Genomic DNA, 23,724 nt, shown 5'->3' on the forward strand with positions numbered 1-23,724 from the left:
TTTTTTTTTTTTTTTTTTTTTTTTTTTAGGTTCCTCTTGAAACTCTTCCCTACCTCTTGTTATCTGCTGCCCCTGCTGGGGGTGTAGTGGTGGCTACTGAAGGGTTAAATCATCTTGCTTTGAAAGCAGCTGGGCAGTTTACCCTCCTTGCTGGGCTCTACAAAAATACTGCTGCTTTGAAGTCCTGGGAGGAGCGGCTAAGTGTAAAACCTGGACTGGGGTTGCAGCCCAGCAGTTTACAGTGGGCTTAGGGCTGGCAGTGGAGCAGCTTTCATGCTAGCTGCTGCTGTCTTGGTGCAAAGTCTTTGCTTTTGAAATTATTTAAATGCTAGTTAATTCTTGGCAAAATCTTGGCTTTGGACTGGTTGTAGGAATTGCAGATTAAAATAGCCTTTCCTATGAAGGCAGGCAGGCAGGCCGGAGTTAGGGCTGCTGCTGAAGGTCCTGGGTTGGCAAGTCGTGAGGTGTGTGCAGCTGCAGTCCTCACAGGAAGATTTCTCTGCTGAGTGGTGGAAGGAGTAGAATGCTTTTGGACTATATATGTTTCTAGAGCTTTCAGGTATCTTTTTCCAGTTTGATAGAGCCTGCAAAATCCACAGCCTGATGCTGTATCTTGGAGATGGTGAACTCAGTGTAGCTGTGAAATTGCACCAGCCTAGACCACTCAAACCAAACTGGGGAGCATCAGGTTGCTACCTACAGGGTTACAGTGCTGTATGGGGCAGGGAGCCCTTTTCTCTGCTGCATGCAGCATGCTACATAACTATGAATGAAATGGCTCTGTGTGGCTTCTCAAAAGCAGATCTCTTCATAGATGAAACTTGATGCAGGCTGGGCTCCAGCACACTTGCTGGGTCCTGCCCCTGCCAACAGTAGAATTAGGCTAATTGAAGCTGCTCTCTGGTTTTCTAGGGTAACACTGTGCCTTCTAGCAAGTATTTCTTGAAACTCTTTTTAGGTCTTTTGGGAAAAGGTCTGAATCTGAGAGATACTATTTTCACTACTATATGAAAGTTAAAAAAAAAAAAATCTTTTGGCAATCAGTGCCATTAGAGGGACAATCAAAAGCAGTTTACCCACCAGCTAGGGAGGAGGTGAAGTTAAAATGCCTGGCTGTATCTATCTGTTCTGTGCTGGAAAACCTTCTCTCTGCTTTTTACTTCAGGAAAGAGGTTATTTTCACTGGTTCTCAGCCAGGGCTCTGTCAAATCCAAATCTGCCTTTCAAACTGGGGGGAGTTTGGATGATGTTGTCTTTGGGTGGTGTCTCTTGGGGAAATGAGGAAAGCTGCTTTACATTTAATTCCTGCCTGAACTTAACTTGTCCCTGCCCTTCACCCCTGTGGGTCTGTGAGCTCCATGTGTGTGGTGCCTATGACCATTGCTGGGTATAGTTCATACCTGCTCCTGCTGGGCAGATGACGATAGCACTGCTCATCAAATTTCTTCTAAACTTGTATCTCCTTGTGATAATCCTGTGCCTTTGTTTACCCATTGCAGAATCTGATGCTTGGCTGTGAGTAGGGTTTCCAGATTTATTTCCCACTGCTTAGCACTTTGCTGTTTTGCTTTCTACCTTTTCTTTCTGAACCTGCAAGTGTCAAATTCAGTTGCTGAAATAGGCAGAATTTGCCTCTAGGTTTTATTCTGGCTTATGAATTGTATGTAGGGTGCTGTCAAAATGTTTGCATATTAATACCTGAAATTCATTGCTTCCACATTTAACACCTTCAGTGCCAGAGAAGGTGTGTAGTAAGGTAGATTCTAAAACTCAGAAAAGATCTGGCTTAATCCCAAGGCTGTCACTGAAAATCGTCATGTATAATCTACACTTGGCAGATCTGTTTTCCAGAAAGGTGAGTAGTAGTGCCATGGCAAAAGTGAAAGTAAAGGGCCCCAAAGCAGCATTTTGGGGACTTCATTTTATTTTTTTTTCAAGGTTCTACTGCTTGTGTTAGAGCCTCGTTTGGAAAGAGAAGCTGCCTGGCTCTTCATGTGCAGCGGAGATCTTTTTGTATAGCTCTGCAAGAGAAAGAATTAAAAAAAAAAAAAAAAAAAAAAAAAAAACTCCAGTCCATTTGCCATGTAGGTTGAGTTGTAAGAATTGACACGCTTTGAAGATATTCCCCACCTCTGTGTAAACAGAGAGAAAATTTGATGAGTTTCAGTATTATTAAATATCCTGAACCAAATGTTTAGAGCAACAGGAATGTGGAAATCTGAGTTTCTGGGTTTTGTAGCTGGTATACAGTGACTTTGCTTTATGTAGCTGAGGGACTAAAAATAAATTGTCACACTCAACTACTTACTAACAGGAGGAAAAATGTGGTTTGTCCAAATGTTGTTATAGTGGCATATGTGCAATGAATGTGTGCGGGTTTTGTCTGTCTCAGTGGGAGCACACTGAAATGGCATGCATGCCCCTGTGATAACAAAGCTGCTCTTGGTCAGGAATGGGTGCTACTGCATTGCCCAAAACTGCGCAGGCAGAGCAGATTTTATCAGTGCTGGCCCTGGGGCATAAAATGGAAAGATCAAAGCACATGGCAGCAGTGCACAGAGGCTCTTCAAAGCCTGAGTAAGGCAGGATTGATAGAGAAAATGAGAAAGCTCTAGCTGATGTAATCATAGCCTGTGAGACAGGTTGTTTTTTTCTTTTTATATTTTCTTTCTTTTTTTTTTTTTAATTGAACAAAGACACAAAGGCAGTCCTTGTTTGTTTAGAGAGGTGAAACATGTGCCATGGAGGTAGGACAAGGATACCCAAGTATTTAGAAGCCTTCTGTGGATACCGGGCAGCCCAAGCACTTGGAAATAACGACAAACTTGCAATTTTTCCTATTTTACTCTGCAAGACTTCTACATGTGGTATTCTCACACTTGTGGTGTCCATGTGGGATGAAGTAGGAAAATGGCAAAGGAAGGAATGCTTGTTTTGAGGCTTCCTTCCTTGTTAAAATGGAAACTATTTTGTTTGCTCTTGAACTCCAGTTAAGGATTTCTGATATTTGCATGAAAAGTTGAGCATGTGCAAGGTGCAGTTAAAGGGGAAGGTGATAAGCCTGTTCATTTTCAAGGAGCACAGCCTTGTTCAGGCATAGGCTGAGTGGGAAAGAAACAGTGAATCTTTGTCCCCCTTCCCCCCCCCCCATATGTAGAAGGCAGGAAGGAGAGGTGTGAACTTCCGGGAGCAGACATGGGGATGGAAGGAGTTTTCAGTCTTTTAAATTAAAACTTAAAAATTCTTTTTATATGATGCAGCTGCAAAACTGTCACAGAACTGTTTCTGAACCTTTGTTCTGATAATACTGGTGAGGGGTAGAAAACAGCTTTTCAAAGGGAACCTTGTGAAATTGTGGGGAAGAACACAATAATACAACTTTCTCTCCCCAAATGTTTCTCTGTATTGTGGATGACCTGAGCTAGTACAGTGTGATCCTCCAAAAGCTGTGTGACCATGTAGACATGATGCTAAGCCTAAATGAGTAAGTATTAATAGAGGCAACATGTATTAGTTATAGTTGTATTGATTCTTTTTTTAACATGCTTGGAACTCAGAACAAACTTGTCTGCTTGGTTCATGAGTAAAGTCTGCATGCATCTGCTCCTTATGCAGACTTAGGGTCTGTCTGTGCAACAGCCTGAAACAGCCCCTGGTGGGGAGAGAGCTTCTCTCATTAGTCTCTGGTGAGCTGTTGACTCTGGAGCTGAAAACTGCATATTCACTGTTCTGCATTGTTTCACTTACTGACTCTTTTAGAAGAAAGCGCTAATGGGATTATCTCAGTCCCAAAACATATTTCAGGATGCTAGAAACTGCAGTGGCTGTTTTCTAGTTGGCAAATTCTCCAGCTTTGCTTCTCCTGTTGCCATGAGCCTCTACAGTGCAGTTTAGTACCCAAAATTATGACATTGAAATATGAAAATCTCTCATGATAGAGAGGAGGCTTTCATGCTTTGTTTCAAGGTTGAGGTTATATTTATAGTCTGCTAAATCAGTTTACCTCAATAAGAAGTGCTGGCTCAAAAAGGGCTGGAACTGCTTTATTGTAGAGTGTGTGGCATGATGCTGAATGATACTCTATTCTTATGTGGCAGTCTCCCCATTTTGCTGCTTGGCATCAAAACAAACTTCTTTCCTCTCTCCCACCCCTTGAACCTTTCTTCCATCTTGCTCCCTCTGCAGAAGCAACTGATTTGATCTTTGACACTAGTGGTATGAGCTTCAATACAATTGAAATATGCTGATTTTTGGGTTCTAGTTACCAAACCTTGTGGCACCAGGAAATCTGCACATCTTAAAGCTTTGAGATAGGCTCTGACATGTACTTCTATTACTGCTTCAGGCATTTTCGTCTTATATGGAGAGGCTAGAGAGAAATTCTGGGATGGGAATCCTAGCACTTACCATGACTTTCTGGGAATTTACACATCCACTTCAAAATATTTTTGGGAATCCCACTAGATGTATGGGATACAGGCTTTTGTCTGTTGTGTGGACAGTAGTTGGTAAAGCAGAGGCCTCTCCATTCGTAGAAAAGGAAGTATTGAATGGTTCTGCCATTAATGCAGCATCCCCATACTTCTGCTTCTAGTGAGAAACAGAATGAAAATTGCTTTTATCTCACTTCCTGAATTTGTGCTGCTTCTGTCAGCAGCATCCATGACCTTTTGATGCATGCAACCAAATGAATTCACACAACTGCCATTGGAAGTCAACCTAAAAATTCATCTGCGCCATTGGAAGTCTTTGGCAAAAGCCAGCAGCAGATACCTGTGAAAAAAATCTAAAAATAGAGCAAACATACAGTGACTTCTGTAGTGCATGTGTCCAGCCTTATGGTTTAGGACTCTGTTAGCATATACTAATATATTAAGAGCGTTTCACGGCTTTTTCTTCCACAGGCTTTTCAGTCTGATACTTAATTCATAGATTGCCTGTCTGAGTTTGAAAGAGCAAGAGGAGGGTCAGTACTGGTTTTGATGGCCTTCTGGGGCTTATTGCATACTATGACATTCTACTTTCCCTTATTTTTGGAGAGCAGAAGAGTCGGTTGGTGCATCTCAATACTAGAGCAGTGTGCTATCCTCTGAGCTCTAGAACAACAGTTTAAGTTGGCATATCAGGCAGGTCCCTAGTTATAATTGCTCACTAACATGAATAGAAGAAAGAAGAGTAAATCTCTAGAATTTCATCTCATTCCCTAATTGTTCAGCTCAAGTTCCACTGATTCTTTTTTGAGCTGTAAGAAAAAATGCTGTCAGGAAGTAATTGTTCTTTTTGTCTCTAATTCTGTGCAACAGCTGCATCATCTTTAGTTGCTATTAATGCTCAGAGCTCTTTGAACAAAGCAGTGTTAGGCTGATGTAACTTTTTCCTCTGTAAGATGTTCCCTGTGAAGCCATCTTTTGTCTTGATGGTTGTATTGTAGCCATTGCTGCACTTGTGAATGAAAAGGAAGCTGATCAGATGATAGCAGATGAGTTTGACCTTGAACAGATTTTATTCTGACTGCAGCTTGAGCGAATTTATGTAAGAGTTGAGCTGTACCACTGCCAAGTAGAGTGCCTGATTTGTTCATTTCAATTTGGGCAGTTTAAAGTAACTGGCAGACATTATTCAGAGAGAAAACGTGTGTTTTTTTTTTTAATTGATTAGTGATATTGCAGCTACAGATCCAGGAATTCTGTTTGTCACTTCCTCATAGAAACAGAAGTTTATTTAAATGGCTGTATTTTTATTTTCAGGATCATGAATTCTGTCCAGTTTGACTAAAGATGATGTTTTCTCATTTATTGTCCTATTTGTAATGGACTGGATTCAAGCATGGCTAAAATACTGGGGAAGCTGATTTATGACCCCTCAGGTAACATAGTAAATGGGGAGGAAAAGGGGGAGAACTTTTTCCCCCCTGCTCTCCCTCCACCTACATGTTGCAAAGCTCTTCAAGTTTTTCTCATTCTCAAGCTTTCATGAGGTCTGATGATGTTTTTGTACTCTAGATTATGTTTGAATGCAGTGCTTGTGGAAGCACAATTTGATCTCACCATGACTTATTTGCATTAGGAAAATTACTTTCCTTGGTTGCCTTCACCTGCACCAGAAAAGCATTGAAATGTAGGCTCTTGCTGCAGCTGCAGTGAATTTGTGGTTTCTATTCTGTTTGTGTTGGTGTCTGCTCTGTAGGTGTGAAGTGCTGGGGTCAGTGAACATACAACTCTGAGACATTAAAACTTTGTGACAAAAGAGACTCCTCACTCTCTTCTCTGTGCCTGAGTAGTGTTTTGTGTAGTGGTGTTCTGCCGCTTTTTTGCTGGACACCTCTCAGATCATCCTTCATTTCCTTTTTGGTTCTTCATAGACCTCACTCTTGCATGTGAATCTGCACAGGTCACAGGAGATGCTTGCATGCAATTAGGATGCTATAGAATATTTCAAGATCATCAGGCAGTTGCCGTGATTTTACCAGCATTGTCTGTCAGAATGCTGACCAATGTTTTGGGTGTTGGTTTGTGCTCACTTGCTGTTGATCTAAAGCCCTGTTGTCACAGCCCTGTCCTTAGGCAATGTCTTTGAGGCATTGCTGCTGACTTCCTTATGTTGGAAGTAATAATGAAATTGGATCATGAGCTGGTTAAGATTTTTTTTTTTTGGCAAGATCCAACATAGTGTAGCCATATGCTATCTACTACTGATGCCAGGAGTGTTGCAGGAGTATGTGGCTAGGAGTATGGAAAAACAGTTGTCCCACTAAGGAGCAGCATGGTCACAGATTGATTTTAGGCTGATAATGAAACTACATCCTTAATGCAAATAGCATTAAATATGGTGGAGATCTTGGCATTAAGTGATTGATTGTGCAGGGATTTAGTCAAGTTTGTAACTCAGTGGTTACGGGATATTTTTCAGAGAGCTCTTTGTCTGGGTGAATGTGTTAAATGGAGGGGTGAACACCAGGACTAGGCTGGTAATGTGCTAAGAATGGTGGGAGTAAAGTGCAAACTCCTTGATGTCAGGAAAACTTTACTTACTAGAGGCTTCTGGGCCTGAAATTACTCCTCCTTCCCTCAGTAGGAGGCAGATTTGACATCAATAATACTTTGTTCAGTGACCTTCAAACCATCATAGTTACTATAGCACTAAAACAAAGAGCAATGCTGTCTTGTGATGTTGGGTACTAATAAACTGAAATATGTTATAGGATATTTGAACTACATGATCCATCTGAAGACTGATGGTAAATAGTTTTGTTGACTATTAATTAAATGACAGAGGCTGTACATGACATGGCAGTCACTAGAGGATCCTAACCTCAACTCTTCTCACACAGATTTTTCTGCAGACCCTGCTCTGTGTGAGTTTCTAGATGAATGTGCCATGTAAGAACCTTAATTGAAGGAATTGTCTCCAACAAGTCACAACTATGTATACAGTGGGTTTTGCATCAGCGCTGACCTTTGGAAGAGTCTTAGTTAACCAATGCAAGCCAGAAGCATGCATCAGTGGGAGCCAGGAAGCTTCTCAGAGTTGCAACTGAGATTTCCTTTCCTTCCTATGCATACAGTGTTTTCTGAAAATGCTGATTTTGGTGGAAGCAGCACTGAAAGCTCCATGAGACTGTTGGAATTCCCAGGAAGGGAGTAGAGAGCAGAACAGAGAACCTCATAGGCACCACTGGTCTCCAAGAGCTTGAACGTTGTGTGCAGTTCTAGTCACTGCAGTGTAAAAGTGGGAAGGGAGACTGGGGGAAGAAGAGACTAGAGAAAGAACAGGAAGATCACAAGGTGAAGTTCGGCCTTGTTATGTAGTGGAATAATGCTCTGAAAAAGACTGAATTGTGTCAGCTTGGAAAGGAGGCTGCTGGAGAATATGCATGAAGTCTGATGTGGAGACAGTGATTAAGCAAGAATTCTTGACTGTTCCTTACAGTATAGGAACTATCAAAGTGTACTCAGTGAAATTCATAGAATCTCTTTAACAAAAGAAAGCACATTTTTTCTACACAGTAGCTTGTAGAACTCTTGCCATAGGAATAAAACAAAAGCATGAGTGTCCTCAAACAGATTAGGCAAATTGTGGAATGTAGAAGCATTGCTTACAATTAAGTGTAATGGTCTAGGTGAAGACTCAGCTCTGGAAGTCTTTTAATCACTGATAGCCCTGATTCAGAGGCTGTGCCAGAGAAAGGATCATTGTGTATGTCTTCTGCTTCTCCTATTCTCTGAACTGCTGCTGTTGGCCACTCTTGGAGACAGGATACTGTGCTGGTTGAGTGTGTGTGTTTTTTTTTTTTTTTTGGTCACACCCTGTATGGCTGTTTTTATGACTTGCCCAACATCACTGAGGAACTCTGTGGCAGGGGAAGCAATCCAATATCTTGAAGCATTCAGCTGCTTTAACCACAAGACTATATTTTCTTTTCTCATAGTATCTTACCTCATTCAGGGCACACTGTCCAATTTTGGTAACGTGCAAGGGAGAAGCTCTGCAGGCAGCACACATTTGTCCTGTGTTGCTGCATTCTTGGAGTACAGTTTACAGCAATAATTTCCCAGTGAGCAGGGCATACCTCCGTGGTGAGGTGTGGAGGTGTGCCAGCAGTAGATACACAGCACTAACCCATGCCAACAAGCTCTGTACTCTCAGGGGCTGTGTGCCAGTGCTAAAGAAGTAGGTTAAGAAGGGGTGGGGAGAGGAAGAAGGTGAATTTCGAGGAGAGAGGTTGACCATAGAAAGGAGGAACCTGGGAAGAGGTAGGGAAAGGATGGAAGAAAAACACTCTTTGTATACTGAAATACAGAAGCATCAATATTTAATTTAGGGATAAATGGCTATCTTAAACAGTTGATACAGCAGCCTTAATATAAGTTTTAGATAAAATTACATAAGCTATTTTGTCCAAATAGTTTTCTCTGACATTGCTATTCTAAATGTTTGGTTTTAAGTTTTAAAAACTATGGGTAACTTTGCCTTCCCCCCCGCCCCTGCCTAGAGATGCAGTAATATAACAAGCATGTACATAAATAAAATTTAGAGAAGCAGCTCAGGAAAGCTGTATTGTTTTGCAAATTGTAGTTCTATATTTTAAGTTAGGTTGAATTTTGCTCTTAGACCAGGRAATTAACCTCTTTGTAATGAAAGGGAAATGTGTCAAGTATCTCTGGACTTTCAGAAACTTGTTGTCAATTGTTTGACTTCAGGTAATACAAAATGAGTCCTTCAGGCACCAAGTGTTAAGTTTCTATAAATAACTTTGAAAGATTAAAAAAAAAAAGAAAAAAGAGAAGGGTCAACATTTTCCTGAGTGCAGAATAGCATTTTTGCTCAAGATGTCAAAGTATAGATGGTGAACAGTGAGCAAGAGTGCACATGAGCCTTGTGTGTGCTGGTGGGGTTTTAGTAGTGCCCTGGACCCAACTGTGGAGACCTGCAGTTATTGACTTGCTGTGTGGAATAAAGCAAACCGAGGCTGAAAGTTGGAAGAATTTCAGTGTGTGAGATGGGAATATTGGCAGTGGCTTTTCCTGTGATGTGCTATATTAGAATTAAGAGTGCCTTTTTATTTTGAAGTCATTCTTCTTGCTTCCTGCTACTGAGCATTCTTCAGCTGTGACTCAGCCCAGAGCTGATCGACTGCAAAATGGTCGCCAGTTGCCACTGGGAACAATGGGACTGAAGCCACAGGCTGCCACCAGGCGGTTGTTTTTAAGAAGGGCATTTATTTTTTTCTGTGAATTTGAATGTTCCTTTCCATGTGAAAATATAGCATGTTTCAATAGTCACTAAATTCTTGTAATGGAAGACTTTGGAAACAGTGCAGTTAATTGTTATTTTATTCGAAGTGGAGACTCTAGTATACTGGGTATTTTATATTCTGGAAAAAAACTGTTTTCAGGATCAACTCTTTGCACCAAATTTGTATATCCCAATATTGCCACTGTTAGTACTGAACTGCTGTATGGGCAAGGGCATTTTTTCCCTGTGTTGTGATTGAGGCACTAAAGCAGAAGGAGAAAGAAGTAATTTCCAGACAGTCTTAATGGGAGAAGGCTTAATTGTAACAGGAAGCCAGCCACTGCCACCCTCTGAGGGTTAAATTAGGTGCTAGGCTGTTGGTTCTCTCCACCAGGAGCATGGCCCAGGCACACGTGGTCTCCAGGGAATGGCATGGTTTAAAAAAAGGAGGAGAAAAAAAAGGGGGGGGGGGATGTGACTGAGCATGGCCAGTAGCTTCCCAAAAGCTGTGCTGCTGCTGTTGAGGCTCTGAACTGGAGTGGTCTTGAGAGATCCTAGAAGTGCACGGCAGGAGGGGATGCCAGTGGGAACTGGGGGTGCATCAGCTTCCTGCTCTGAGGTAGGCAAACTTGATCAGGATTCTTCTGCTTGACCTTCCAATGAAGGAGATTCGGTTCTTTTCTGTATAGCCTGTTCTAGAGTTTCTTCTCACTTAATTGCAGCAGAGGCTTCAGCTTAACCTGTGTTTCCATTTTTTATATCGAATTGGAGAGACTATGCTGTTATCAGTTATGATACTGTATTTAAAACCATGATGCATGGACTTTGCCCAGGGAATGTGGGTGCAAAGCAGGGACAGGGCATGAAGGAGGTCAAGGAGGTAGTGTCTTGAGGATTTGATGTTGATGGAAGAGCAGATATCCTAGCAATAGGAGGCTGTACCTGCTTGGAGACCTGTGCTTCCAGAATTAGTTGGCTCCTTTCTCTCTGAAGTGCAGTTTTCCTTACACATTAAAGTGATTTCAAATGGACAGAAGTAATAAATTAATAACAAATCCAGTGAATTATATGGGGCTGTCATCACTTCATTTTCAGTTTTAGGTCTAGGGGGGGAAAGTTGAGGAGAAAATGGATCACAGCGAAGTGAGAGCAGGGATATGAAGAGACGTGTGACAGCTGCAGTTGGAAACAACTGCAAACTTGAGGTGACCTGTGTGCTCTTGCTGTTTGTGTACTGTTCTACGATGGCTTAAAGCCAATAAAAAGTTTACCTTTTGGTCAGATTTGCGTTTACATTTTAAAAAATCTGAAGATATACAGTTCAAACTTAAATCATTTTTCAATGTCGTAGATGCTGTTCTTAAGCTTATATTGAAGCAAACAAAATGCTCAAGTAAAATATAGATCGAGGGAGAGTACTTTGTAGTTGATGATAAAATACGGTATAAGAAAGATTGTTATCCTCAGGTCACCTACTTACAAATCTAGAAAGCTTAAGGTTAAGTTTCAGAGAAGTGCATGCAAAATTAAGAAAAATGGGAGAGAAGGATGTGTCCAAAACAGTTTAACCTAGTGGGAACATAAGGAAAATATGTAGCTAAGAGTAAAACATATAGTTGATTTTAATATTTTTCTTATTATTTTGAGAGATGTGACTGCATTTTCAATAACCTAAGTCTGAGCTAGGGAGTTTCTTGTGGGAGTAGATTGGAGGAAGACTGCAAAGAATACACAGAGCTTTTCTTTTAATTAAGACAGAAGAACAGATGAGATTCCTTAGAAATAATGCAGTGTAGGGTGGGCAAGTGAGAATGTGGAGGGGAGACTGCATGCTGGAAAATCTTCCCCGGGTAGTGGTAGCCTGGGCAGACCTGAGAACCTGAACTCTGTTGGGCATGTGCTTTGGGGACATATGACTTGTTCTGGGAATGGAGAAACAGTTACTTCTATAACCAGAGCTGAAATGCATCTCTGAGACACCATCTCAGATGGCCATTTTCTTCAGAGAATAAGCCATACTATAAGTTTTCACAGAAAGAAGCAGAGCTGGTATAGGGTGTTTCAGTTCTCAAAGCAGTTCTTCTCTGGGGTACTCAGTCTTTTAAAGACATAACAAATACCCAAGTAAGCACCATAGCTCCACAGATGTTTGGTTGTTGTGTCTTGTGAGCCAGGTAGAGATTGTTTCAGGTCTGAGTGCAGGCACAAACTCCCTGCTCTGTGCACTGCTCTGGCGGATCTGAAATTCTGAATTAAATGCCTAATACTTAAGGCTTTTAACATCTTGTTTTTCAGTCTTCTAAAACAGGCTCTCATGTACTGAGTTTAAGACTACTGACAAGGCTTGCTTGTTTTAGTTAACTTTTGCAAATACATTAGCGATATGGAAAATCACTAGTCTGTGTTAGGCTATCTAGTATCCATTGCCATAACAGGGTGTCAGTACCTCCATCATATTCAAAAACTTRTGAGAGCCTCTTCTGAGGCACAGACTGAAGGGACATTTATCTGTAGATTGTACAGTTTATATAGGGTCTTGAAGCAGCCTTTAGGTGAGTATTCAAAGATTCATTTGCATGCTGACCTAAGAAATAGCATTTCATATGCCTAAAGATATACTGTTAAACCTTTTTTCATGTTGGCTAACAGGAATGCAGGTCTAATGGGTCTCTTGCTTCCTTTGTGATGCTCCCAGACTGTCCTTCAGTCAAACTGGTGATCAAGAACTTTCTAAATATTAAAACATTCCTTCAATCGAGCTTTGTATTGCAGTCCAGGCTATTTGTTCAGGCCATGTGACTGTGCCTGTTGCATTTTTGCTCAAGCTACCGTTGTGTGCTAAAGTTAGCTGAAACTTTGTGCTGTTCTCTGTGCAAAATACATACTCTAGAAATGTTAGTCCTTAGTAAGTACCAGCTGCTTCTTCATGTGTGTGTGTTTTTGGGAGGATTCTGTGCATGAGGTGGGAAGTAAATATATTGAAATTATCTTTGTTCTGCCATTACCTGATAATTCAACAACTGTATTTTAAAATTCTGTAGGCTACTTAAATCACTTCCCTGGGGAAGTTGACAAGTCACTTATCTGGAACAGAGTGGCTGTTGTCTTCTAGGAATTACAGAGGTCAGTTCTGGTTTGTGATCTTTTTTGAGTAATAGAAGAATGTTGGTTCATATTTACTTTCTGATTTTACTTAATCTGTTAGACTTCTTGCATTTGCAACTTTTCTCTGTATTTAAGGACTAAGAATTTAATTTTTATGTGACAGTCTTGTGCTCCTTTAATCCAGAGAGCTCAAGCTCTAAGAAATATACCGAAGATCAAAAGACTTGTGGTGAAATGATGGTTTTCAAATACTATGTCCCATCTATATGGGATTACTGCTGAGATCCCATTTATGCGGTCTTCCTGACCCAGGCTATTTCAGAGCAGAGTATCATTTCTGCAGAGTTATCTCCTAATTTTTGCTTCTAGTTGTAACTGTCTTGAATTACTATATACAAAATTGTATAAAGGAAAAACTAAAACACTGGGCTGTTCTGTGTCAGTATTCTAGTAAGCTTAAAAACTAAGGCTACTGGACTCCAGTGTAATAACAAGATAAGTAATATGGATGTGGAGAAGATCAAATGTTCTGTTTGAGGCATGGAGCAGTGTGGAGTGTGTGCTGGCTCACAAGCACTGACCAACTGCTTGAATATGGTTCCACTATACAGTATGCTGGAAAGGCTTGATAAAACCAAAGTCTGTGGTTTTTTATAAGCTGACCTCTAATTTTTTTATGCAAATCGTCCATGTAGGTTAGTGTGTATTATTATCTCTTGCTTTGTCCAGGAAAAATGATATAGGCTTTGCTGGATAATACTTGCTGACTATTTTTATTGTGAGTCAATCTCCCAAGCTCTGATGATGGTGTTTGTTTTGTGAAGAGCAACCACTGTGTATTATCTGCTGTATCTTTTCCACTTGCAATCACTGAGCCACAGTTTTAGTTTTGAATTTAGCAGCATTCGTCTTTGGTTGATGCTTCCTGTCTTCTGCTGTAGTGATTCAGTGGGATGTATCTCAATGAGTCTAAACAATGGTTCAAGTATCTGAAATGCAAAAGTGGGTGAAGAGAAGGATTAAAATATCACAATCCTTCTCTCTTGTTGTTTCTTGCAAAATGCAAAGCCACCTGTTTCATATTGCCAGCGAGGGCAGCTCCAGTGCTATCCTCCATCTCTGAATTTCACTGCAGCCCAGAGGAAGCTGCACCTCTGCGGCTCTGGCGGCTGCTGGACTTTGATGGGGACATGCCTGCTCTCTTTGCACTGGCCTCCCTTGGCAACCAGCCCTTTGAAGATGACCTCTTGCTGTTTGTCTGTTGTCTGTCTTGTGTTGGATTAGAGATGAGAGGTTGGTGTGAGGAGGGGGATGGGATGGAGAGTTGTAGGTTTTTAACCTCATTTCTCTTCGTATTCTTAGCTTCCCTCCTCTCCCCCTGGCTTTTAGCTCTGTGTATGGCTATACATATGGAAAATGGTTTCTGGCAAAAATGCATGATTCTTACTTGGCATTTGTATATAAGACAGAAGAAGTTTTATTAGTTTTGTGATGAGGACACTGCATCACTTATTCTTTCTGTAACAACCTACTCTTGATATTGTGCTCCCCCCACCCCTTTTCTTTAAAGATGTTGTTCTTAGTTCTAGGGCTACCTTTCTCTGTACATGTTCTGTGCCCCCTTTGCCCATTCTGGCCCAGCAGATGCACCTCTCAGACAGCATAGCACATCTCACCTGGTTAGTGAAGGTCCTGGTGGGAAATGGAGACACTAGAGCCCTGTGCCTACGCTATATATTGCACAGATGTTGAATCCCTTTGGAAGTCCAATTGACCAGGCTTCATCAAATACTAACAAAATCTTCCCTGATAGGCTTTTAAGGAAATTGAGTAGCTATGAGGTTAGAAATATGGTACAATCAAGGATCAAATAAAGCACAGGAATAAATGGCTGATTTTTCAGTGCAGTGAAAGGTTGATAAGTGAGTTGGTCTAGTATAGGGTGTTGTGACTAATGGTAACATTTGTATAAGTAAACAAACATCTCCATTCTCACTTTATTCCCTCAATGATCAAATTGCTCTATTTTACCTGTATCAATAGCAGATCAGTCTGAGATGTCTTCAGGCTTGTTAATATTTGGGCATGGAGAGCAGGAGGGCAAGTGTCATCTGCCAGCTGAATGCTGATGAATAAAGTTAGGCATGACACATGCTGTGGGGTATTTTACTGTAACAGTGAGGAAAATATCTTGAATGTGCCTGTGAATGCAGCTGGAATGCCTCAATGCAGCATAATGCCAAAGCTTAAAGCGGTAGGGTATGGGAGGCTTATATTTGATCTCTGCATGTAACTGGTTCAACCTTAATAGGTTTTAAGCTGGGCCTCCCAGTCTCCTTTTTGGGAAAAAAAAACAATAAATCGAAATGTTCTCCTTCCTCACCTAAAAATAGTAAGTGAAAAACTAGACTACTCTAGCGTAATAAATTATTCCTTTGAGAAGGGCTACCTTCAGGACATAAGTGCTGAATAATTTTGTGCTCCCTTTTCTGTTTCTCTGATGAAAATCAAAACACTGGTGTGTCTTTTCTGTACCTACCTGCTTCATGTAATTTGTTACGTTACATGAGAAAAAGTAGGACATTTAGACTGCAACTGTGCTGTATGTCCTAGGGACTACTAATGTAGGTGATGTAGCCTAATCCATCTTGGTGGTTGTTGTATACCTACAGTTTTCCTGCTTAAACAAGATGTATTTATTGAATTTCATTCTGTAGTATTCGTTCAGCCCCTGTGAAGAAGTTTTTCCCCCTCCTTGTGTGGACAAGCTTTAGCCTTACAATAGCTGTATCAGTTGAACTGGGACTGGGGTGCTTGTCTCTGTCCTGGGCTTTGGGTAACAGGTAGCATCAGCTGGTCTTGGATGTCAGCAGGGTAGTAAGGGAGACTGATACTTGCAAGCCTTCCAAGGGTTTTGACCAGAATGTAGATCAATAAGCAGAAGGATTTTGCTCCTGTGTGGCCAGTTAGAATATGCAGGTGGATAACTAATTGCTGTTGGAGTATAATTAATGAATTTTTGGCTGAAGTAAGATGAAACTAGTCAGCATGCTCGCTGCAGAAATACAGGACTGCCTGAATAATCATGCCTAGCTTTAGCTTCTCTGGTCATGTGGCTGGACTTCTAAAGGGAGAGAGAAGGAAAGGAACTACTGTGCTGATTGAAATCTTTATTGTGGTTCATTATGGAGTAAGTGAGCTCCTATATTCTGTTTTAGAGGAAAGTTATGGCCATATTCCGTCTCCTTAGATGTTGCCACAATCAATTTGGAGTTCAAGTAGCAACCTTTTTTCTGTTGCAATTTTGGATGTAAGATAATAGGCAGATTATTCGTCTGGACCAATCTCTTCATTGCTAAAATGGAGACTTTGAAGCAGCTCTCCATATATGAAGGACACTTAAACTGCTGCTATAAATCTAATGAAATGTTAGCAATGAGTGACACAGCATACCTTTTTGTTCTAGTTACCTTTCTAGTCCATAAATGAAATCTCCCCTGAATCAAACCCTTAGCTTCTAAATAAATTCTGTGCATCCTTAGGCCAAATCATTGTGTATATGTTCCACAAGTTCCTTGTTTTGTCAATTAACCTCCCTATTCCGCATATCTGGAGATGATCTGTTTCTTGGTGCTGACTTCAGTTGTTTACTTCTGCTAGCACGTGCTAGCAGAAGTAGCAGTTACAGAAGATAGGATTGATGAATAACACAAGATTTCCCCAGCAAACAGTGCACTCACAAATGGATGCAATAAATATGTATAGGATTTCCTCTTATTTGACACCTCTTTCCCAAACTCTCCATTTCATCTTTCCTTGTTCCCCAGAAGTCTGGCTGGCAAAAACTGAAAACTATTGATTGAAATTTCACAACAATGTTTTTTTTCCTTCATTTCCTAGTATAACTTGTCTATTTTAAGTAAACGTTTTTTTATTTTTCTAGGCCAGTAGTAGTTTTACAAGTTGTGCTGGATGGTAATATGACCTATTGAGGCTTCTCTGATTCTATCTTTTAAACTTCATGCTTCTGAAATAAGTTGTGTTATTTTTAACTCTTTCTTCTTCGCTTTCCTTCTCTGTTAATCTAGCAAAGCTCCCCACAATTCTGAGCCCGAGCAAACAGCTATGGTTGTTAACAGCTTACTGCAAAATGCACAGAGTAAGATTATCTTCCCTTTCTAGGGGTCTTGGACTCTAGAAGAGCAACTGCTCAGTTGGTTAGAGCATGGTGCTTCTAGTTCCAGGGTTGTGAGTTCTATCCCTGTGTGGGCCACTCATTTGATGATTGGACTAAATGATCTCCAGAGGTCCCTTCCAACCTTACCAATTCTATGACAGGTATGTCCTTTAAAAATCATGTGGTTTCCAAGGTCCTGCCTACAGAGAAGTGCTTTGTCTTAATAGCAGGCTGGTTAGCTCGGTTGGTTAGAGCGTGGTGATGATAACGCCAAGGTCGTGGGTTTGATCCCTGTACGGGCCACCCGTTTGGGGGCTGGACTAGATGATTGCTGGAGGTCCCTTCCAACCTCAACAATTCTATGATTTAACTAATCCTTTAAATTCCGCATGACATCAACAACTTCATGGAAAGTCAGGGTCTGAACCAGATTGCAGCTCAGAAAAATGAACTGTACTGAGTTTGGAAAATCGGTTACAAATCGGTTCAAACAATATAAAGAAAAATCACGATCTGTCTGGAGACTTAAGTTACTGTGAAATTTTGGATTAGCATGTAGTCTGTCAATCTACTTCCTAACTTTTTGGGGCTAAAATATAGTCTCCAAATGGGTAGCTCAGAGATGGGCAAAATAAGTTTTTCTTTTTCTTTTTCCTTTTTCTTTTCTTTTTTTTTTCTTTGAGGAACTGTTGCAGTAACTGCACTTCTGAAAAATAAAATGCTGCCTTCTCTGGGGTGTGTGTGCATGCGTGTGTTTTTTTTAATTCCCTCCTAACACTCCTGGAATTTTTATCTCAGTCAAGTTTATTCCTTTTCTAGGTGTATATCTTCTAAACTTCTGGCAAGGAAAAGCAAATGGAGATTTATTTTCAAATTAGAAACTTTAATCAACTGGTTGTTTTTGTTATTGAATGGTGACATTGACTCTTTCTGGGCCCCAAACATTTCTTGGGGTTGAACAGACTCATTTATGTTGTACAGTACTTGTTAGATCTCTTCCAACTTCCCTTTTCTACTAGAAAACTTGCAAAGTATTTCTAACTCTGTGTCAGGTTTTTAACTGAAGCCCAAGGGAGTATGTGAAACTGACCTGATACTTGCAATTTAAGCCTCCACTGAGTGTTGTAGGACAAATCTAGCTGTTCTTGAGACTTAAGCTTTCTTATTTTTCCCAGCCAGTTATGGCTATATCTAATGTTCTGATCAGGCCACTAGCATGTTTTTGGGTCAGTCTTGTTTTGTATAGTGCCAGAACTCTTAGATTTTACTATATAGCTCCTGTCAGCCCTCTTCTGTCAAAGTAGTCTATGAACATATTATTTTACTCTTCATTTTTCCCTAAAGTTCCCCCTTCCTTAGTAGCATTGTACTTACCTCCTTTGCCAGCATCTTTCTACCTTTTTAAGGGGGAAGGGGAAGCAATTATAAACATGACTGTTTCCTCTTTGCTCTGTTAATATTGAGGTAGGAGAAGTGAGGAGGATTTCTTTCTTTACAGGATAATCGAAGCACTTAAGTTCTTGAGAGAAGAAATCTGCCCTCGGATTAATCTTGGACATTCGTATTTGCTCGTGGACCTGTGCATCTGAGACCCTGTGATGGGCGGAGAGGCTGGGGCTCATTGTGAGTGGACTGGGGGCTTCCCTTGTGGAGGGCTATCTGCAGTTGCTAGTACTTACTGTGCTGCTGTAGCAGCTTACTGAGCTGCATGGTGCAGGCAGCACACTTGATCTGAGCCTGTGCAGTAAATCTGAGGCAGATGTGTTGAATTTGAGCGTTGTGTGCATCTATTACTATGCATGTGGCTGTGGTGTCTGCTGTGCTGCTCTGACTTGGGGCAGTCCCAGCAAGGAAATGAGAGCAGGTTGCTGCTGCTCGTATATCTTTCAGCTGGCAGTTTGCTTTTTCTCCTTGGGGGACTTGCAGCTGACCATGGCACAGGGGAGCTGCTCGCATGCACTTTGTGTGTTCTGAGCCACAGGTTGAGTATTCCTTTTTTTTGGAGAAATACAGGAATGATGCTAAGTGTGCTGATGTTTGGCCAGTTACACTGCTCAGTGAGTGATTTGTGGGGGCATGCCTGTCTAGGTTGCTTCAGATCACTTCCAAGGTCTGGCTCCCCAGTTAACGAACTCACTTTGGCTTCTCAGTTTTCCACTACTGTTCATAGGATCTGATAGTGTGTATAGTACTGGCCCATTGACGTAATAGGATTTTACTGGGCTTTTCTGCGTGTTGGATATACTCAGTTGTCCATTTATTTTTATGTTTAATTACAGCATAGACTGGGTTTCTCATCATACCTCCAGGCATACTTCCTTGAGTAATGTAGACTGAGAGGATTTCAGAGAGCTTCCCTGCAGAAAGCTCAGTGGAACTCGCTTGTGGGTTCTGTGCTGACCGCTGGGTCGAACCACATAATCACAGCTGATAGCCAAGAAAAACACACTGCTGGTATGATCAGGTCCTGTAATGGTACATTTTGTGGCAGTTTGGTTTTTGGAAGGGTGATGTTCTTCAAAACAAAATCCTCTGAAAACCAAACTTCATTTTAATGGAGAAGTTTTGTACTTGCACTGGAGGCTCAATGTTCCTCTTTGCATAGCTAAACTCTATGTTCCAATGGAGCACAGGATGATGGAGAAGTTCTTCTGTCTTTCACCTTATTAGAAAAGCTGCTATATTCCAGCTCCTGCCAGCATAAAAACCTCATATTTTATCAGACTGTAGAGACAACAGCAACCTCTTTTTTTTTTTCTTTGAACTACTCTTTAGTTCTTAAAAATTTTTTTTCTGTTTTTACAGTTCGGGATTGCTCTTTATTTAATAGCACTTTCTATTGATGCATTTTTWAAAAGTCTCTTATACAAAGAAGCTGTAGCCTGAGCCTTTTCTTCCCAACAGGAAGCTAGTACTACTGGGTTGGAATCTTACAGTTAAAGATCTTAAAGCATTTTTTTTGGCAACAGGTTGCTCTGCTAGTACAAAAGAATAAACTGAGATGCAAAAGTAACATTCTTCATTCCACTGTGTTCCTAAGTAGCAGAGGAAGCAATACAGTTTTGTGGTGCTGGAGTTGTATTAGTAACTCCATTACATTCAAAAGCACATCAGTGGCAAAAGTCTTTCCAAGCTGAGATAAGACAAAACTGTTCTGAAGAATGAGTGTAATGAGTGTTCCTGTAGTTCTTAAGAAATAATTTCCCCTTTGAGAAGTAAGAAGTTAAATTGTGAACAGATTCAGAGGAAATAAAAAGCATTAGTAACATTAGCTTGACTGTTTTGCAGCCTTGTGTGCCTCATAATGAATATTTTAATATGTAAGCTGTACTAGAATACATTACACAATTTGTTCACTGTACTCACTGGATTGTTTTTAGCATGCTTGCTTTACTTCTAAAAAGTCTTACTTTGTGTCCTGATGCAAACCGCTCTAGATTGCCACTGTTTTCCTCTCTACTCAGTGCTGCTTTTTGTTCTCCACATAATGAAAGCGGAGAAATTACTTGTTTTTTAATAATGGCAGCATGTAGCAGAGGGATCAGCTGGGTCTGACCTTGTTACTGAAGTAGGTGGAAGAGAAGAGCGGTTTTCTAGTGAGCTCTGGTTCTGTATTCCTTTAGATGCTCATCTTCAGTGACCTCACCTCCAGTTGGTAAATTTGAAATTCCTACATCATTCCTGGATTCTGGTGTTGGTGGAGATGTTTGAGACATACAGACAAGTTGGTGTTTTTTCAGTGGACTTAACTAATACCTGAGTAATTGTTCTGTGCTGTAGAGCTGTCAATTCTGAAACTTATACTGGGATAAATCAGTCTTTATTATACTGCCTTGCACCAAGAAAGTCTAGAAATTGGCCCAGTTCTGTATGTGTGATGGGCTGAGCTCTCATCAGTCCTCTGTTTCTGACTGGAGTTTTCTCCACATTTCTCTTAACATTAGATGTGGCTCAGTGGAGGTTGAGGGGGGTATTCTTTACTGAATAGGTAATACTGAAGGTATGGGAAAGGTGACTTTTTTGCAGCTTTCATGAGATAGCCAGGGTGTGCTGATTCTGTTTCTGCAAGCAAATCTAGTAAGAATAATTTCAGCAGTGAAAGCTGCAGACAAGGTTCATATGTTTTTGTGTCTTGTTACACATACAGCTTTCAGGAAGGAAAATGACAGTGATGGAATCTTGTCCCAAAAACAAATGAATCTGAAAATGAATTTACACTACAGAAAGATACTACTCCCAAGATTTGTAGAATACAGAGAAAGTAAAAAATTTATAAACCTAAAATTGCTGAGTGTGCATGCATGTGCATATTTAAACCATCCTCATATTTCATTCTTGACTTCCCCCTCTTTGTTAGATGCTGAGATTTGCTAGCTCTTTACTGTTACTGATTGAATTGTAAGCCTTGCACTTCAGTCCCCTAAATGTAAATAGTTGCAGTAGCAACTATTCCATTAATTTTTAAAGCACCTTTCTGCCTGCATGAACAAAACTTTTATGGTTTTTGCAGTGTCTGCTTTTCATTAATAGGTTAATGGTGTTTGATTTAAAGAGTGTGGTGCTGTTTAAGACTTGCTGAAAGCTCTGCTTGTCAGATTTTGTGGGGTTTCTCTTACTTACCAGCCTCTTTCCTTTACACACTGAGAACATTAGGGCTTGCAAGGGAGCTTGACATTCCTGTGAAGATTTCTTCCAGCCTGCAGGGCAGTAGGATTTTCCCTGCTTTCTGGATGGAGAACCCCTGTTTTGCCAGGCAGGAAAGTGCCATATCTGACAAGTGGGTAGAAGTCTGTCTCTTGGTCTCTTTTCTACTCTCCTTTAAAATGTGAGATGTGTTTCATATCATGTTGCAGAAATGTGTCTTCTTTTGCCATTAGAACATGTACCAGTCTGGTGTTCACAGATGTTATTTCTACCAAAGCCTCTTGCCAGCATGGAGATTGCACAGGCCAGAACAAATGATACACTGTTGGAAATATGTCTCTCAATATTCTCCGCTTGCTCTCCATTGTTTTTGGAACAGGAAATCAATGTGCAGCAAGTTCATTGATGTCAATAAATCACTTCATGTTACAGGCATCACCAGATGCATGATGTGCCACAGATCCCACATCTGAGGGCACTGAAAGTTTCGGATTAGAGCCAAGTACTAAACAAAAATGTTACGTGAAAACAAGCAATTTCAAACAATCTGATTGGATTCTTTTGCCATAGATGGAAGCACCTTTTCTGAAGAAGTTCCTTCTTCTAAAGAAGTTCTTACTCTATAGGAGTATGAACAAGGACAAAGTGAATCCATTGTCATAGCTTTATTTGCTTAGGAAGTTCTCTTCTGTATACTTAAAGAAAAGGCAAGCCAGTATTCCAGAGTATATGTATATTAGCCTTTATCAGTGTATTTGGTTCTGTTAAGATCAGACCTTGATACTCATCCATGGCTATCAGAAATCTTTTTGATGCCAATTATAAACACACATATGCTTTAGGGAGTACAAACAAGGAAAACTGAAGCAGACATGTTAGTGTCTCCATCAGGTGTAGAGAGAAGCTGTTTTAGCTAATTACACACAATGCAATTATCTGATGCTAAGGAAAGATTATCACTGTAGCAAAAGGCAAATCTAGAACAGAATCTTACAGGGAAACTTAAAATTCTTGACTTTGATTCCAGAGTTCTTGAATATGTCCTGAGAAGTAAGCCCTGCAGATGAACTTCCAAAATCTGAGTATATGTCATTCTAGTTCATTGTGACAGCTGTCTCAGTGCTGTGAATGAATCAACCGTTTTCCCTTCCCCCACCTGTAATACATGCAAACAGCTGTACAGGATTAGAAAATTAGTTTGCAATTCAATGTGACCTGAAAGTGGCTAGTACCAGCTGCTTTAGAAGAAGGTGCATGCACCAAAGAGTGGTGATTCTGTTCTCCAAGATTTTCTTTTCCTTCCTATTACAATTGGTCATTGAAGCTGAATTTTAATATTAAACTTTCTTACTCAGTCTTACTTACAGCTTCTCTCTACACCTGATGGAGACACTAACATGTCTGCTTCAGTTTTTCTTGTTTGTGCTCCCTAAAGCATATGTGTGTTTATAATTGGCCTCTCTCACTTCTGTGATTCTTTATTTGCTCTTTCCCATTAACGGTGAATGAGGATTGAAGTTATGCAGAGAACTGAAAACTTCCTCTACTGAGTTTTCCTTCTTTTTGCAGCTTCTCATTATTTAGTATGGTAGTCCAACAAATCACCTTAATAGAAATAATTTTCTGTACTGGAATGCAGTATGCAGTTATGGCTAAGAAGGCCAATGGTATCCTGGGGTGCATTAGGAAGAGTGTTTCCAGTAGATTGAGGAAGGTGATCCTGCTCTGCTCAGCCCTGGTGAGGCTGCATCTGGAGTACTGTGTCCAGCTCTGGGCTCCCTAGTATGAGAGAGATACAGAGCTACTGGAGAGAGCCCAGCACAGGGCTGCAAAGATGATCAGAGGACTGGAACATCTGCACTATGAAGAATGGCTGCAAGAGCTGGGCCTGTTTAGCCTGGAGAAGAGAATACTGAAGGGGTCTTACCAGTGCCTACAAATACCTTAAGGGGGGGAGTGTCAAGGGGTTAGGGCTTCGGTAGTGCCATGCAACAGGACAAGAGGCAATGGGCACACACTGAAACACAGGAAACCCCCTCTGAATATGAGAAATTTCTTCACTG

Source organism: Rhea americana, unplaced genomic scaffold (genome assembly GCF_003343005.1).
Source record: "Rhea americana isolate MKP2758 unplaced genomic scaffold, rheAme1 scaffold_301, whole genome shotgun sequence".
Classification (NCBI taxonomy): domain Eukaryota; kingdom Metazoa; phylum Chordata; class Aves; order Rheiformes; family Rheidae; genus Rhea; species Rhea americana.